Source organism: Alligator mississippiensis, chromosome 6 (genome assembly GCF_030867095.1).
Source record: "Alligator mississippiensis isolate rAllMis1 chromosome 6, rAllMis1, whole genome shotgun sequence".
NCBI classification, from domain to species: Eukaryota; Metazoa; Chordata; order Crocodylia; family Alligatoridae; genus Alligator; species Alligator mississippiensis.
Genome location: NC_081829.1, coordinates 44,125,183 through 44,142,629, shown reverse-complemented (window position 1 = coordinate 44,142,629; position 17,447 = coordinate 44,125,183).

The window sequence follows — 17,447 nt, the reverse complement described above, 5'->3', positions numbered from 1 at the left end:
GAAACATAGAAAATTAGGGTTGGAAGGGACCGAAGAAAGTAATCTAGTCCAACCTCCTGCTTAAAGCAGGACCAGCCTCAACTAGATCATTCCAGCTAAAGCTTTGTCTAGCCACACTTGGAGTGGATATTTTTTACCCTAGGATCTCCAGGTAGTAAGGTAGCAGCATGAGGAACTCCTGCATGTGCATTGTGTGACTGCAGAAGGGTCTGTGGCATCACATACTGCATGTCCACGTTCAACTGGACATGGCCTTAGAGTCTAACTGGTTCATAGGCCATGTCCAGATGTGCAGGGCATGCACTTGCAGCAGCAAAAATAATACTTTTTGCTGCACAAATTTGTGCCACTACTTTTTGCCACAGTACACATCCCTGTACACGTACTCTGTTGAGAGACAAATTGTCTTGCTTCGGGCAAACTTCCCTTGCCCAGCTCCTCTCAGCTCCCAGCATGCTGGAGGAGCCAGGGCACAACTGAAAGAGTGGTGACACTCTGGCCAGTGGCTTGGAGGATCAAGCCTTTGTGTTTGCTGTTACATGCTCCTGTTACATGCGCTGCACCACGTTTTTTCCGAGTGCTTTTTTTTTTCCTGCAAGGAAAACCCAATAGCAAATTTTGAACCCATTCTGCAAATTTGCAAAGAGGTTTGTAGTGCTACAAACTGCACTTCCCCCACACACACACATCTGGATGCAGACATAAAGGCCTAAGCTATTGCAAGTGATAGCCTATTTCTGGGATCAGTTAAGTACACATTTATAGATTAATCTTGGGTTTTCTGAGATGTCATGTGTCTCCTGATTTATGTGAAAAGCTTTCTAGATAGTCTTGCTCAAAACATCACAAGGATTGTCCAAATTTCCCGCTGTGGTCCCTGACTAATTATGAACAAAGGCACTAAGACAGGTGTGGTCATGTGCCCCCAGGGTGGTGACATATGGGCACAGATTGACCTACCTCACTACTAAGTGATCCATGTGACCACTCTGTCTCTAATTGTAACAGGGACTCTAGAAGGAGCCCTGTTACTTGGACTAGCACCAGGAGGAGTGACCTCCGATTGCACCCGGTCAGGTGGAGATGATTACTCACCTGAAAAGCTGTTGGAAGATTAGCCCATGAAAACCGGGGATAAAACCAGCAGCGGGACATTTACAAGGTGCCTTCGGACACCAGAGGAGAAACCAGGGGCTAACTGAGACCCTAGAGAGTGAGGCAAATAAGGAGAGTTTTGCCTGTGGCTGGATAGGACTTCAAGAACATCAGACTACCTGAAGATTCAACAGGTCTAACTCCCAAAGAACAGTGAGGAGACGACCAGCGCTGCTGGGGTGAGTCCGGAGGGATACTGAGGTGGTGGGAACAGGCTCGGCAGAAGACCCAGAACAAAGAGAAGAACTTTGGGACAATGCCTGGGAAAATAGTGCCCAGATAAGTCCTGACACCATGGGGACAACAACTGTTTAGAAAACAGACAAAAGAATTGGGCAGGAGCTGCAGGGAGCCGTTCCTGACACAAATCGTGGGCAGAGACTGAAAGACGCCGAGATCGTGTACCACTAATAAGACAATTAGCGGTTTAAATTAGTTTTTAAAAAGTTTTATTAGAAGTTTCAGCTCAAGGTTTTTCTTTCTATTACAAATCAACTGCCTTTGCCAGTGAAGTATTTGGCAAGGCTACTGTCACCAGACCTTTTACTTTAGAGAAAATAAATCTTTAAGTTGAGTGTGGAACACCTGGGTGATATTTAGGCTCTGGGTAGGAATTCTGATGCTGTATAAACAACAAGAATGTAGCTAAAGTAGGTATTAGAAGTAATAGACTGCTGTTTGAGAGAGATTGTTTTAGAAGAAAATTTTCATAAATCTTCCTATTTTAAAATACCTAATATGCATACCTCTAGACATTACAGTAGAACAAGTTAGCTAATATCTTGCAGCGGTGTACATTTCATTATGATATTAAGCTTTTTTAATATGAAAAAATAAATCTATTTACTTTTTGTATGGAAAATATAAGTAGAGATGAGGATGGGTTTTAAAAAGGGAATTTAATCCTGCACTCACTGAAATCTAAAGGAGATTTGGGTTATTGGCTTCAGCCTTCCAGAAAGATGTACTTGGCCTTGTTTTTTAAGACATCAAAAGTTGGATAATCCTCCCTTTCCCTTGGTAGCTTGTTCACTTTCACTGCTAAATATGTCTGTCTTATTTGTATATAATGCATATCTTGTACTTGCTTATTATCATTCAGTAGTAAAAATCAGGATTCCTACAAGTTACAAAAATAAAACAAAATATATCCTGCTCAGTACTTTTCTGATTCTAAAACAGTAAAATTAAATTTAAAATTCAAGTCTACATTCCCCTTTCCCTGTTTAAAAGTCTGTTGTCATGACTACAGCAGCATAAGCAGACTCAAGATGCTCTCTTTCTACTTAAAGACATACTCTCCTATAAAAGAAAATGAAACTGTTACATCCACAAAAGATCAAGTACTCTAAAATTAATTTTGCAAGTTGTTCCTCACACACACCCATAATGCTTCTATTATGAGCTATTATTTAGATCAGTGGCACTCAACCTTTAGCAGCTAAAGATCCACTTAATCATCACACCTTGGAGACCCAAGAAGGAATTAAACATGATTTAGAATACAAAATTGTGCATGACAAGTAGCTTAGGATGAACTTCAAAAGGGTCAGAACTTCAGCTGGATAATTACCACCAAAGTTTCATATAATTAGGTGCATTATCCAAACTTTCTGACTTAGCAGATTTTGACTGAATGTTCTCATCGGAATAGGTTTCCTTACAGGATGTCCACTGCTTCTCTTTGCTAATCAGGATGAGAATGTCATTTAAAAATGTATTACATAGTATTTCAAAATTTTGTCAAAAGCTTCAGGGGTCAAGAAGAGCTCGGAAAGGTAGAGGCCCATGAAAAATAAATACAATTATTCAATTTTAATATAGGTTTGATTATTAGATTGATTCCATTGTATTGGCATGGAACAATATAATAACTTGCCTGAAGTACGTGTGACTCAGTGGCTTATCGAGTATCAGAACCAATGCTATACTCTTCTACTCTCAGTCTTCAGGTTGACTGAAGCTTGTAAAGCCTTTTTGAAACTTGCCAAAGCAGTTTTGCTCATGTGCTCCATGCATTGATTTGTAGGAGAGCAAAATGGACCATTGTGGAATTCCAGGAGTGGTTCCTTTAGGTGGTACAAATGCATTAAAATCAATGAGTTGTACCCAGATGAAGGTTTAACCCTGATTTTTTTTATGGTCAAAAAGTCCATGCACTATTTCCTCCTTAAAAAAAAAAAAAAAATACAGTAAAACTATCCTGCAGCAATCAATACAAAGTAAATTAGGAAACAAACATAAACAAGTGTTGAAGTGTATTCCAATACCCCATACAGCTCACAGAATATATATTATTTGACTACAGTATTTTTCTCTCTCTCATATGTAATTTTTCTTCACCTTTGGTTTGTTACATTTTTCCCTTTTCATATTATTTACAGATCATAATTATTTCTTAATTATTCTATACTCTTGCTGCCAGAGTTAAACCAGTGTTGTGCTATTTCTATTTTGTTCTCCTCTAGTATGTTATAATTTGATCTTAATACTTCTGTGTTTCATTTCTAAAAGGTTAAAGTATTTGGAAAGAGTGCTCTCTGTGTTTTCTCTGACAGATACTTTTCTTTACAGACATAATAGAATAGAACAGTTTAAAATTACTATGCTGTTTGGGATTGTAGGGTAAGTAGGCCAGGTGGAGTAATTTCAGTAGCACAGCCCTACTCTTTTCCTTGAAGAACAATGTCAGCTTTTCTTGAATCCTCTGGGAGGTGAAAGTTGGAGTTCTTCAGGGTTTAGCATGCACAGCCTTTCATGGATAATTCAGTTATAATGGTTACTTGAGAGATCACACTTGTCTCTCGAGAGGATGGGGCTAATAGAAATGCAGACAGAGAGCGCTCTGATGTAAAACACTTGTAACATCACAAAATGATTTGACATCATCTGCAAAGAGGTCTATAGAAGGATGTGTCTGACTAATAGAGAATGATACTTAAAAGGAGAACAAATAGATAGCTGAACACCAAAAAGATACTTTAAGGCACAATGGAACCAGGTTTTGGTTCTCGCCTGTGCTGAAGTGAGCACTAAGGGAATCACTTCCCTTGATTTGCAAGTGACATACCTGTTAATACACCTCGGATGCTATTGGCTTTTGTTGCACAAATAAAAGAAGCTTATATTCAGTTGATGATCCACTGTAATCCCAAAAGTCTTCTTTGCAGTATTAGCCAATCATTCCCCAGCAGTCTGTATTTATGTATGCATTTATTCTGTCCCAAGTGCAGAACTTTGTACTTGTCTCTGTTGATTTTCATCTGTTAGATTAGAAACTATTTTCCAGTCTATTCAGGTCATCCTGGATTCGAGCCCTATCCTCCAGAATGTCTGCAACTCCACACAACTTGGTGTCAGCCACAGATTGGTTAGGCATGCATTCAGTCCCATCATGCATTAATGTTAAACAATATGAGGCCCAGGACCCAGGATTAGCTTGCTATTGGAAATGAGTGGGTTCCAAGTCAGCAATGTTGATACATTGTAGATGAATATGGCTGTATTTGATATATCATATTCTGATACATTTAATAAAAGCTACAGGTGAGGAAAACATAGTAGGCATCTATGGTTTCTTTGTTTTTCTTCTGGAAATATCTTTGATATATATATCAAATATATATATAACAATGGAAATAATAATCAGCTATACTCCGTCACAGGATAATAGTCAGCAAAGGTGGAAACATATGATATTCATGGCATCTGATGAAGTATGCTGTTTCCCAAGAAAGTTCACACCTCTCTTAACCAGTTAGTCTCCAAGGGCCTTGTTACATGTTATACTGAGCCCCACAAATGTCTATCAGTGTTAATGCTACCTTGAGTTTGGAGTAGTCACACATTCAGGTCAACAAGGGCCTAGAGGACTCAAAGGTAAGGATCTGCCCCCTCCCATCCCAGTTTTCTACTCTGCCCCAGGACCTTAGAGCTCCCTCCCTTCCCTCCCACTCTCTCCCACTTGCTAGTGGCTGTGTAAATAGGTCTCCCATAGTGGGACCAGGGAATGTACAGCCTGAGATGCCTATTAAACTTTACTTCTCCTTTGGGGATGTGTGTGTGTTGGAGCGGGGGGACGTCCTTTGTAAATCCAGATTAGAACTGGTCAGATAAATGCTGAGCTGGTGTATGTAAACGTGGGTTGATTAGCATTTCGAGCACAGATTCCCCATCATGCAGTGCTCCCCTGCTTCTCTGATCCCCAAATTCACAGCAGTCTCTGCTTTATGCTTTCTGTTCTCCATCCGTCCTGGGGGCGGAATTCTTTGTGAGTCAGACAGTCTGTGTTCTGTGCCAGGGTTCCCCAAGAACACGGATCTGAGAGGTAACACTAGGCCCAGACCACACTGGGGCCTATCCTCCAGGGTCAGCCTACTGGCATTTCAGTGCTAGTCTGCTGAAGGATGTTGGCTTCAGGGAGGCTTTCTGGGAATTCTGGCTGGCCTGGTGGGAACAATGGGCAGCTTTCCCCTCAGCTTGGAGATGGTGGGATGTGGGGAGGGTGCAAATCTGTTTTTTTGCTGTGGCTACACTCGGGGAAACACCTGGCAGTAGGAGGCAGTCCAGGAGCAGCTCAAGCAGGAAATGCTAGAGCTGAAGAGGTGCCTGGCCACCGACTCAACCAACCCATCCCTTTGCAGACAGTGTTGGGAGATGCAGGAAGAGCTTCATGCTCTGGATAACCACTGCCCCCAGGGTGCATTTGTCTGCTTGCACATCCAGCTGCTTTCAGGAGATGGACCACTTCTTCTATGCCCTGGAGAAGATGTGGGGAGCCAAGAAGTACATACCTGCTTTCTGTCAGGTGACAGCACCCCTCTCACGGATCCAGCAAGATGCACCAGCGCATGTGGGCCTTCCATGAAGAGCTCTTCTCCCTGGATCCAACCAATTCCAAGGCCTGTCAGACCCTGTAGGAAGGACTCCTACAGGTCAGTGTGGGTGACCAGGACTGGCTGGAAGCTCCTCTCACTCTGAATGAGTTTTTGGCCACCCTCCATCTGCTGACTGGCAATAAGGCACCGGGCATCGATGAGCTGACTACGGTCTTCTACCAGGCCTCCTGGGACATCCTTGGCCTGGACCTTGCTGTGGTCTGGGCTGAATTGGAGGAAAGTGAGGAGCTCCCACTATCATGCTGGAGGGCTATGCTGACCTTTCTGCTGAAGAAGGGAGATCACCACGACCTAAGGAATTGGCATCCCATGTCCCTCCTCTGCATGGACTACAAGGTGGTTGTGAAGGCCACATAGCTGTGCCTGCAGTCTATGCTGATAGACATGATCCATCCTGACCAGATGTACACAGTGCCCTGACATTCCACCTTCAACAACCTGTACCTGGTTCAGGACCTCCTGGAGCTAGCGCACTGGGACAGTCTGTCTTTCACCCTCCTATCCCTGGACCAGGAGAAGGCGTTTGACAGAGTGGATCATGGATACGTCACAGGCACACTGCAGGCCTTTGACTTTGGGCCCCAATTCATGTGGGCTCTCCAGGTGTTGTATGCCTCTGCAGAACATTTAGTCAAACTCAACTGGACCCTGATGAAGCCCATCCTGTTCAGGAGAGGGATGCATCAAGGCTGTCCACTGTCAGGCCAGCTGTACTCATGGGTCCTGAAGCCCTTCCTCATTCTCCTGTGGAAGCGGATGGTGGGGTTGATGTTCCAGGAGCCAGAATTGCAGCTGGTTCTGTCAGCATATGCTGACAAAGTACTCCTCATGCTCCAGGACTCAGGAGACCTGCTGCAGGTGGAGGCCTGCCAGGCATTGTACTCAGTGGCCTCCTCTGCCCAGGTCAACTGGGACCAGAGCTTTGGCCTGGCGGTGGGTGATGGGTGACAGATGGGCTCACTCACACCCACCTCCATGGGATCTGCTGGAGCATGGGCTTGCTGCTCTACTTAAGGGTCTATCTGTCCCCCACAGACTCCTCCCTGCCAGAGAACCAGCATCAGCTGGAGGCAAAGGTGGTGGAGTGGCTCTGGGCATGGGCAGAGCAACTGAGATGTCTCTTGCTGTGTGGGAGAGTGCTGGTGCTGAACCAGATGGTACTGTCCATGCTCTGGCATTGCTTAGCCACCCTGCCTGTGCCCCCTGAGGTCCTGGCGGGGCTCCACAGATGAGTACTGGAGTTTTTTGGGCCAGGACAGCACTGGGCCACTGCCGAGGACCTGAGCTTCCCTTTGCCAGAGGACATCCAGGGTCTTGTTTGCCTGCACAGCCAGGTCTTGGCATTGCACCTTGAGGCCCTGCAATGACTTCTATATAGTGTCGGCAGCCACACGGCATGAGGCCACTTTTGGGGGCTCCGATATGACTGGCAACTCCTCAGCCTGTGGGGCTTCTCTCTGCAGGACCTGCAAGGGCTGCCAGGTTTCTACCAGGACATCCTCTGTGCCTGGAGACTGGTTTCCACCTCCACCTTCCCCACAACAGTCACCCAGGGCCAACCTGCTCATCGAGCCCCTCCTCTGGAACCCCTAGCTGGAGGTGCTGATGGCACCCCGGTTGTGACAGAGATTGATCCTGGGTGGTGTCATCCATATTGGAGGCATCCTGGACTTCAATAGGCAGGGGAAAGTGGACCCCACTGCACTGGCCCAGTGCATGGTACTCCCACGACATGCAACCTGCCATCTGGTCCAGGAATTGAAATCTGCCCTACCTCCAAAGGTCCTAGCCCTTGTTGACCAGGTCCTCCATGGCAGAGGTCCCCACCCTGCCGTGTCCTCCAGCCCACTGGAATTTGTCATGGGGCCAGTGCCTCACCTGGCTTCATGGCACTCCCTGTTTCACTCCCCGAGCTTGCTGGAGGACACCAGAACAGTCCATTTTTCCACCATCCATCACCGCCACATCTACACGCTCATGTGCCACACTGTCCATAATGCTACCATCACATTCCACCCAGACATCAAGTGGTGGGACCTGCTCTGTGAGAGTGTGGCTGGGACACTCCAGTAGCTGAATCTGTACTCCACCCTCATCCCACAAGCAACTGGGGACCTCAGCTGGTGGCTATTCCATGGAGCTGTTGCCATGGGTATAAATTTGGTGGGCTTCATGGACACCCCAGTCTCCTGCTTCCAGAGGGAGACCTTGGTGTACATGACCCTTGAGTGCACCAGGCTGAAGCCCCTCCACCTCCAGAACCTCCTCTTGAGGTTCTAATTGAATTTCACCCCCCACCTTTTTGTTTTTGGTCACCCCATCCATGGCCCCACCAAGTCTGGGACCTCATGGTCAACCTCCTCCTCACTCTGGCCCTGGCCAAGGGGGCCCTGTATTTCACCAGGAATGAGTCTGTGGCTTGGAAGGTGCCCAGAGACTTTGGGGCTGCTTTCCTCTCACTAGTCCATGCACGTCTCTGGCAGAGCACCAGTTGGTGGCATTCACCGGCTCGTTGGATGCCTTTGAGGACCAGTGGGCACGGCCTGGGGAGCTCTTCTTGGTGCCCCCCTCAGGCACACTTTTTTTTTTTACATTTTGACACTTTTGACCCACACGACACTCCTATCCTGTTTTTTTCATTAGTTGTCCCAAGTATTTTGCTGCATCATCCATCCATTGGCTTCATACTATAGGAGCTATTAGTTAGCTATGTGAGCCTCAGAGCCCATGATAATTGGGTGATACAAATAGTCAGGAGCTTCTAGGGCCAGGCAATTGGTACCTAGGCACACTACCCCTTGTTCCAGCTGGACTGCTGAAGCAGCCCTGAAAGTTCCCTGTACCCTTTACCCACTGCAGCAGTCTGGTAGGAGGGGCTGCTGCCTGGCTGTGACCTGCTGTGCATCTGCCAGACCCAGATGAGGCATCTTCTCCTCTGGGCCAGCTGCCAGTGGGCCATGGATGCAGAGTTTGCTTCTGTGCAGCACTACTGAGATGTGTGCCCCCTGCCCAGCCATCTGGGCAGCTATCACCCAGATGAGGTTCTAGGTGTGATGGCCTGCTTTGAACTGCCAAAGCCTGTCCTCCTGGCCCCAATTAGCCAGGAGGTCAGCCACAGCCAGCTGGGTTCAAGGCACCAGCTCTGAGCAGGCAGGGTCCTGCCACTGGCCTCCCTAGCAGGAATTCTGGTGGTCCCTACATCAAAACCAAAAAATCCCTGATAAAAAAAATCCCAAAGTCACTCTGTAAAATACCCCAAAATCCACGTTCCTCCACAATTAAAACAAAAGGCCACTGGGGGGGGGGGGGGGGAGAAACAGAGAGACTGTGATCAGTTGGGAAATGTTTTATTGATATATCTATAGTGTTAAAACAACTTGAAAGACTATCAATGTCTCTATCATAACAATAACGTGAATTCTAAATACATGTTTCATGAATTCATGAATATATGTTTTGCTGCGATGGCCCCCCCACAGGGGTTAGAGCCCCCACCACAGGTGCCACACCCCCCCCCCCCCAGGGACTACATCCTCCCCTGAAGGGCCCATGTACCCCACCCCCGTTTGCTACCCCAGCCCTTTGGATTGCTGCCCCACCTGGCCTCATCCCGCGCTGGCTCCTGCAACCCCACCGATGGCTTCCCCACCCAGCTTGCCTCCTTCTCCCCCAGGTCCCCCAATGGCTGCCCCACCCAGCCCCATCCCTCACTTGCACTCGCAGCCCCCATGGATGGCCCCCAACCTCAGCCTCCAGCAGTTTAAAAAAAATACAGCCTCTACTCGTTGCAGGAGCAGGGGCTGTGGAGGCTCTGGGACCTCCTGGCAGAGTCCCCCCAGGCAGCACAGGGAAGAGGGGAGCAGCAGACCCTGTGCTGTGGCCACTGGGGCTGTCACCCTGGACTGTGTGGGGGGTCCCCAGTGACACCAAAGACAGCTGGAATTGCTGGTAAGTGCTGAGGCATTTTTATTTTTTTGGTGTTTTCTCCACCAGGGGGCTGGGGAAAGAATTGAGGGGGTTCAGGGGGCTGGGGGGCTGGGGCCAGGGGGGGCAGGGATCAGGGCAGCTCAGGAAGTTGGGGGGGCTGGGTGGGGCAGGGATCAGGGGGGGCTAGGGGAGTGGGTGGGGCCAGTGGGAATCATCCCTATGGTTTCCTCCCCTCTCTTCCAGCCCCTGGACCCCTTACTTTCCTGCAGTGGAGCCTGGGTCCAGCTTCCTGTGGCTGGCACACTGTCTGCTCTCACAGGCAGGCATGTGCTTCAGCACCAGGGCAAGAGCTAACCATAGAGACCTTCTGGCAGCCAGAGCATCTCTATGGAGGACCCAGCCTCTGCTTGCCTCATTTTTTTTTTTTCTGCAGGGTTTTTTGACCCCTGGATATCCTGGGGTCTAATTTTGTCCCCATGCTGCAAATTTGCAGCATGGGGAACATTTTCTCATTCCTACACATGCTTCTTGCAGCATCTCAAAGAGGTTTGAGACACTGCAAGAGGCACCAACAAGCTCATCTGGATGCATCCACTGAGGGCAGAGAGATTTAGATTCATAGATGCTAGGATCAGAAGGGACCTCAACAAATCATCGAGTCTGACCCCCTGCCTAGGCAGGAAAGATGACCCCAGCCAGATGCCTATCCAGATGGGTCTGAAATAATTTAAGTCAGCAGGGCCTGATGAACTTCATCCCTGGGTACTGAAAGAACTGACAGAGGAGATGTATGACCCATTGACAATAATAGTTATAAAATGGTGTGAGACAGGTATAGTTCCAAAAGACTGGGAAAAAAAGGCAACATAGTGTCTGTCTTTATTTTTTTAAATGCAAAAAGGTGTAGGTATAGACTGTGGAGGGATCTCTCAAGTGCATTTTAACAACCCTTGCAGTGGTGGGACACTGATAATCCATACCCCTGTTGGAGGTTAGGGTGTTAATGGTGTCTTTAGGCAATATAGCTTGCAGTTAAGCAGCAAGATTGATCTGTGTAGTTTTAGGAATAGATTACACAAGTACTTTCCTGAGATGCTTTAGGTTGGGATGATCCTGCCTTAAGTAAGGGGTTGGACTAGACAACTTCCAGGTTCCCTTTCAGTCTGGCTTTTCTATGATTCTGTGATTCTGAGAGGGGTTTTTAGAAGACTAGGACCATATACTAGTTTCATATGTTCAATGACGTATGGGTGAGCAGAAAATGACAATAGTGTGCATGTGCCTCAATCAGTAATCTCTTGCATTTAATGTATGTACAAAACACACACCACCATAATATCTGAGCACCTCACAGTCATTAACATGCTTTACCTCAGTACATTCATCTTCAGTAGCAGCGGCAGTCCCACATTATGATATTGTCACTCTTTTGATAGATAGAGAAGCCATCTGTGATTCAATGGATGACCGATGAGAATAACCTGAGATTGTCATGTTCAACTGCAGATGTGGCAAATAGTTCCAGGAGGAAAGATTAGATCCTGGTGATGCTGGATCACAGATCTTTCCTTTTGTCTCTCTTGTCTATCCACCTCCATGATGAGTTTGCACAAAATGATAAATGCCTTTCATATATTACAGTGCCATTAGGAACAATTTAGTGTTTGAGTTTCCCAGGTACTAATGTCAATATGTCAGGGGTGTACTTGGTAGCTGTGTTTCAGGACTTTGATGCTGAAAGCTTGCAGAAAAGGAAAATTTTCTTGTGATTTCCCAGTTGGTCTAATAAAAGGTATCATTTTGTAACCAAGAGTTATAGTTTTTTGTACTTCTTAATGTCAATATCACATTTGTTCAGATTGGGCTTTAAGGTATCTTTGAATCTTTTCTTTTGTCTACCTCTAGAGTGTAGGACATGGCTTGAAAAACAGTTGTCTATAACCTTATGTCATGTTTCATAGATTTCATAGACATTAGGGCTGGAAGGGACCTCAGAAGATCATCGAGTCCAGCCCTCTGCCACAGGAGCAGGAAGTCAGCTGGGATCCCAGGATCCCAGCATGATAAATGTCCAATTGACTGTTGAAGGAATCCAGAGTAGGTGCTTGCAGCATCTCTGGCAGCAGTCTGTTCCAGGTCTTGGGGGCTCAGACTGTAAAGAAGTTCTTCCTTATGTCCATTCTGAAACTGTCTTGGAGAAGTCTGTGATGGTTTGACCTTGTCATCCCATGGGGCGTTCTGGTGAACAGGTGTTTCCCCAGATCCTGATATACACCCCTTATATACTTATAGGCAGCCACCAGGGCCCCCTGAGCCTGTGCTTTTCCAGGCTGAAGAGTCCTGTAGATCTCAGCCTCTCATCATAAGGCCTGTTTTCCTTCCCTCTGATCATGCACATGGCTATCCTCTGGACTCTCTCATGCTTCTCCACATCTTTTTTAAATTGTGGAGCCCAGAATTGGGGAGAGCACTCACCAAGGCCGAGTACAGTGGAAGGATGACATCCTGGGATTTGCTGGAAAAGCATCTCTGGATGCAAGCGAAAGTTTTGCTCAGTTTGCCGGCTGCAACGTCACCTTGGTGGCTCATATTTATCTTGTGGTCAGTCATGACCCCCAAGTCCCTTTCAGCCATGGTGCTAGCAAGCATAGCACTGCCAAACCTATAAGCATGCCATGGGTTTTTCTTCCCAAGGTGGAGTACCTTGCATTTTTTGGAGTTGAAGGCCATCTTGTTTTCATCCTCCCATTTTCTGAGCCTGTTCAGGTTGGCCTGGATCACCATCCTGTCCTCAGGTGTGGATGTTTTACCCCAAAGTTTGGTGTCATCAGCAAACTTGTCCAGTCCACTCCTGACACCAATGTCTACATCATTAATGAAGATGTTGAAAAGGATAGGCCCAAGGACAGAATCTTGGGGGACCCCACTGGTCATGGCACACCACAATGATTGACTTCCATCAACTACCACTCTCTGGGTCCAACCTCAAAGCCAATTCTGCAGCCAGCAGACTGTGATGTAGCTGAGGCCACAGTTGGCCAGTTTTTCTATAAGACAATCATGGGATACTACATTGAAAGCTTTTTTTTAAAGTCAAGATATATATTTCCAAAAGAGTTAATGCCATATAAACATGGGCTTCCATGCTGCCATGTTTACTTGAGACAGACTGCTGGTATTCATTTGTCTGTCCTTCCAGTTGATATAGAGGATTTTATGGAGACATCACTAATGATAACACTTCAGAGCTTTCAGGTGTTTTCAATATGACATCCAAGTTTCTCACCTATACAACTGGAAATCCAACATGTTGGAGCAGACTCGATTAATGTAATGTAAATCGATGTGCTCTGGATGTCTTGCATGTCATGTGTATCAGCGGCGCAGTGCACTTCCACACTGAGAAAATGGTGGCAGTACACTTTGAACCAAAACACATTTGATGTACTTTAGTTCAAAGCACACCACCACCAGTTTTTCAGTGTGGGGATGTAGTGCACCACTGATACACATCACACATGGGCACTTTTAATTAGCACAGCTCGCTAATTAAAAGTGCCTGATGCTGTGCTAGAAGCACATGTAAAAATGCCCCTAGATTCTACATCAGGTTCCTATAATTAGGTGTTGCCGCACCTGCACTCTTTTTTTGGTATCTAGCCTGAAGTTTGTCTTTACACCAGTCATGTAGGAGCACACAGCAGCAAATTTAATTTAGCTTCCACCCCCAATGACTGGGCCTCCCCTGTTGTCTTATAAAGAATTATTGTTAACATAAAAGTTCCTAACACGTCTAAGGAGAATTTCCTAGTAATGGTAACAGAATGGTAAAAATGCTGCCCTTGACTATGCAATACATACATATACATACAAATAATAGTTAACTAATTATGTAATGAAAGGATATGGCTCCCAGGATAGATGCTTGGGTGTTATCATAAACTTCAGATGCAGACTTTCTATTTTCAGCTGCCAAAACCTACAGAAAAAAAACCAAATGTTTACCAAAGATTGGATTTTTAATAATACAAGACCAAAACTCTCTCTCTTTATCTCTCTCTCACATGCATGCACACATGCACATTTTATACCTGCTTCTGTTCTTCTGTTGGCATAGAATCCTGGGGGGGAGGGGGAGGGGGGTTGGTAAATGAAACTATATTTTTTCTTTTTAATGTTACCTATAGACTAAAGGAGCTTTTGTAAAACAGTTCTACATAAAAGAAATCTATATATCATTCATTCATTAATTCCTCAGGCTTAAAACTTTATTTGTAAGGTGAGCAGGACACTCTCCCCTCTTGATTTGCTATGTTTGCTTCCATTAGCTACTTATAACATGCTCTACATTAGGTAGACATGCATAATTCAAGACTTCTGAAGAAAATTTAATATACAGACTTGGGATAACTATGTTATATGCACAGGACTGTCATCACAAAACATGAAGCTTTATTTAATTTTCATATAAATTTTGTTGGTTTAAAATAAAAACTGTCTGAACTACTCTGAAAGACTGAAACTTTCCTAAAACCATGATTTTTTTGTGAAACTGAAGAGATTTTGCAGGCCAGGGTAGAATTTCTGGAGACAGGATGAAGGAGAGGGAAGAGAGAATTAGACAGGTGACCTATTAGCTGGATGATCAGGAAAGTTAGCAGGTTGAAATACTTGCTCTTTCAGATTCAGACCAGGTTTTGAACATACATCATCCTCATTCTAGGGAAATATCTAATCTTTGCCCTATTGAAATCAGTATTAACTTATCTTATCTGCACTGCTCCATTTTGCATAAGTTATTTATTGGCAGGAGAAAGCCTTAGTCCATGGTGATGTGTTTAGAACATTGGCCAGTGCAGCAACCTGGCAAGCTTTTCAAGTGCACCTTCTCATGCAGCACCATCTGCCACAGCACTGCACTTTACCCCATCTGCAGGCCACCCAAACCCTGCTCACCATGATGAACACCAGCTCCTCACCAGTCCCAAAATGAGTACAGCCCACATCAGGGGATTAGGGCTGTCTGGGGATGACCACTGCCCAGTGATGTTTCTCCACTGTCCCCCCAGCTAGCATGTGGCCCCAGTGGGACAAACCCAGGTGCCAGTCACCAGGACCCAGCATGGGAGGATGGAATGGGGTGATGAAACTCAATGCTGCTGCCACCAGGGCCCTCACACCAGCTCCGCTGCCAGCAGTGTGAGGAGTAATGGACGGGGGGGGGGGGGGAGGAATGGCTGCATTGCCCTCACCTTCTCCTACCACCAAAAGGAAGGAACGGTGAGGGGCAGTTTAGATGGCCTGCTCCACACAGACCCTCCACTGTCCCACATACCCCCTTCTCAACACATTGGAGGTCTGAGGGCAAGGGTCAGCGGGTCAGGAGTAAGGGGCACCAGTAAGGCTAGAGGGCATGGGGGGCTGCAGGTTGGGAGTGAGGGGCACTGACAGCGCTGGGGGTTTGGGAGGCTGTGGGTTGGGAGTGAGGCACCAGCAGGGCCAGAGGCTGCAGGTTGGGAGTGAGGGGCAATGGCATGGGCATAGGCAGAGGCAGGACATCAGCATATCAGGTCTGTTCAGTGCCACAAAGCAGTGGGGGGGGGGGGGGAGCAGGGGACAGCTGAAGCTGGACCCATGTCCTGGTGAGTGAAGGGGGCAGAGGGAGCTCTGAGTGTTGCTCAGCACCAGCAACAAGTTTCACACTAAGTAAAACAAAAGTAATCATTCAGATACTATAATAATGGTTCCCATTTTAAGATTGACAACCAGAATTAAAAATATAAGCTAGCTATAACTGATAGTTTGGAGACTGCAGTCATCTCTCTCAAGTTACCAAATAACTACAAGTCTATACAACATTTGCTTCTGGAAAATTTTTGTGCACAGTATTTCAGGATTGTTTCCACCTCACCATATTTGCACAGATTAAAACTCTGTCCCAAGCATGCATGATAATGGAATAAAGTTGAATCAATATCCATGGAAGAACAAATGAAAACAGGTTTGGATGTAGGCAGAGCAAATTGCAAACAAAGTTATCTAATAAAAATATTTTTTTATGCTGTTCACCCAGTTGCAAACAGACCCAAGCTAATCCACTAATTCTTTCACTTACATCATAAATGCATAACTCTAACTCATGTACTTATGAATATGTTATAAGTTATGGCTAAATGAAATTATGTAAATTATAGTCATTTGTTTATGTTACAGATTACTGTTCTGCTTCATTGGGGTCCCAATATAAAACCTAAGTTGAACTTTGCAGCTGTGTCTCTGTGTGGTGCTGACTCTCATCTAAAATGTAAAGAGAATAACAAATTGGTCTTATATTTGTGGGGACTTTTTATACCTGTGGTACATAATCAATTATCTATTAATTATGCTATTCATGTTTTACAGTTATGGTATAATCAGAAGGCTATAATTCACATCTTCCCCTGGTCCAGGGATAGGAGGGCAAAAGATAGGCCCTCCCGATGTTGTAACTCCAGGAGGTCCCAAACCAGGTACAGGTTGTTGAAGATGAAACATCCAGGCACCGTGTACATCTGGTCAGGATGGAACACATCCATCAGTGTGGAGCAGAGGCACAATGAGATGGTGTTTGCTACCACCTCGTAGTCCATGCAAAGGAGGGACACTGGACACCAATTCCTTAGGTCATGGGGATACTCCTTCTTTGGCAGGAGGATCAGCATGGCCCTCCAGGACAACAGGGGAAGTTCCACACTTCTCTCAGATTCGGGCCAGACCACAGCAAGGTCCAGGCTGAGGACGTCCTAGAAGGCCTGGTAGAACTCTGCAGTCAGCCCATCAATGCTCAATGCCTTGTTTCCAGGCATGAGGTGGAGGGCAGCTGAAAACTCAGCCAGAGTGAGAGGAGCTTCCAGCCAGTCCTGGTCACCAACACAGACCTGTGGGAACACCTATCACAGGATATGACAGGCTTTGACATCAGTTGGATCCAGGGAAAAGAGCTCTTCATAGAAGGCTACTGGTGCATCTTGCCTGGTTCAGTAAGGGGGAACCTGTCACCCCCCAGAAGGCAGGTGATGAACTTCTTGGCCCTCTGCCTCCTTTCCAGGGCATAAAAGAAGTGGAAGCTGTGGTCCATCTCCCAAGGGAACTGGATATGTGAGTGTAAAATGCATCATGGGTGCAGTGGTCATCCAGAGCATGAAGCTCTTCCTGCCTCTCCCAACACTCTCCACAGAGAGATGGGTAGGTTGGGTCAGTGGCCAGGTGCCTCTCCAGCTCTAGCACTTCCCACTTGAGTTGCTTCTGGATTATCTCCCTCTGACAGCTGTGCCCCTGAGTGTAGCTGCAGTGAAAAAGCCAGATGCATACCTTCCCCACATCCCACCATCTCCTAGCAGAGAGTAAAACTGCCCATTGCTCTCACCAGGCCAGCTAGAACTCCCAGAAGACCTCCATGAAGCCCACATCCTCTAGCAGGATGGCATT